This window comes from Mastomys coucha, unplaced genomic scaffold (genome assembly GCF_008632895.1).
Source record: "Mastomys coucha isolate ucsf_1 unplaced genomic scaffold, UCSF_Mcou_1 pScaffold6, whole genome shotgun sequence".
In the NCBI taxonomy this organism is placed as follows: domain Eukaryota; kingdom Metazoa; phylum Chordata; class Mammalia; order Rodentia; family Muridae; genus Mastomys; species Mastomys coucha.
Window position 1 is genome coordinate 12525794 of NW_022196912.1, and position 1790 is coordinate 12527583.

Consider the following 1790-nt stretch of genomic DNA (forward strand, 5'->3'; position numbering starts at 1 on the left):
TACTAAAAATCCATTGGCCACATTGTCCTTACAGAATAGACCTATGGTAAGAGAGTGGGGGCACATGTAGCATTTGATCCCTCTCAAAGTAACGATGAAGAATGTGTTTAACTAGAGAGCTCCAGAGAGGACGTCGGAACACCTGAAGAACGGATGATGTATTTATAGCCTACTTACAGATTATTTAATATTCCCAAGAGTTTAACTATTTGCCATAAATCTAAAAATCATCCTGGAAGAGTGCATCTTACTTCTCCTACTTCCCTGATTGCAGCGTAGCAAGGCATGCCACCAAATTTATTTGCAGAAAAGAAAGAATTGATATTAACATCTGGCCTCCCTCTGGTCTGTATTGTTGAATGGCGAATTAGCTATAGAGACAACAGAACCCAGAAAGTGCGCAGGGATAGTGTGACTTTTCTGAGAAGTGAAATCTTTAAAGCAGTTTCATTAAAGGCAAGATAAGAAAAGGAAAGGCAGTATCAGATAATGAAGGAAACTACTTTCCTAGCACAAAGACAGAAAGGCATAAAATTAGCAGATTATGATTGGTTTAGAAAAAGTAAAGGTGAAGATTTATTATAGTTTCATATAAGTTCTATTCTATCACAAGAAAGGAAAGGAGACCTTTTAATTTAGCAAAGGGGATAAGAAGGCAAAATGGCTTAAAGAATTAAATAAAGGCAAATACATACATGCCATCACAATTTGTAGAGAAATTTAAAGTGGATAAATGTCTTTCATGTTATAAGATATAGATCCAAATTCAATTTTCCCTGTTCCAACCTTTTATTTAGTCTCTCTCTTCACACTCCCCTGCTGGTAATCACATATACATTAGAGAACATCAAAATTCTCTGAACTGCTCCACTTTATTAGGCTTCCAACAATTTCCATGCCACATTAAAAAACAATTTCCATTTCTTTGTGCAGTTTTTTTCTTCAGGGACCAAAATAGCGTTAGATTTCTGCCTTTAAAAAAATAGTCATCAACCTTAACTCAGGCTTTCCCACTCCATCCTTAGAGCCTCCCTTGCCTGTGTTTAGATGGCTCCCCCAAAGAAGGGTGGTGAGAAGGGCCGTTCTGCCATTAACGAGGTGGTGACCCAAGAATATACCGTCACCATTCACAAGCACATCATCCATGGACTGAGCTTCAAGAAGCATGTTACTCGGGCACTCAAAGAAATTCGGAAATTTGCCATGAAGGAAATTGGGACTCCAGATGTGTACATTGACATGCTCAATAAATCCATCTGGGCCAAGGGAATAAGGAATGTTCAGTATTGCATCCGAGTACGTTTGTCCAGAAAACGTAGAGGATGAGGATTCACCAAACAAGCTTTACACATTGGTAACTTATGTCTCTGTTACCACATTCAATACCCTGTTATTCACAATCTACAGATAGTCATTGTGAATGAGAACTAACCTGCTTTCAAATAAACTTGCAGAAATGAAAAAAAAAAGTCATCTATACTTAAAAGAGCCACTCAGGTTTTTTCCTCACATTTTCATCTTTACAATGAAGGGTTCGTCTCTCAAAACCCTAAAGGTGCAGCTGCAGATAGGATCAATCTTTTGGAGGGCACTCACAGAGCCATTTCTGAGACTGTTTTGCATAATGGCTAAGCTGCTACTTGTAGAAATGCAATTGTTTCTAAAAAAAAAAAAATGTAGTCAATAGTATTCTGTATGTGAAGGAAACTGTCCTGCAGTTTCTCTTCTTCCGTGGTTGATTCACAAACTGGGGAAGTCGAGTTTCTGTGAAGATAAGCGGGTTAGGAGAA

The 1790-nt window shown here is 38.2% G+C and overlaps 1 pseudogene; it reads left to right on the top strand.

The window, feature by feature from the left end:
• The first annotated feature begins 1047 nt into the window (after positions 1-1047).
• Positions 1048-1411, top strand: LOC116080470 (annotated as a pseudogene).
• Positions 1412-1790: the final 379 nt, after the last annotated feature.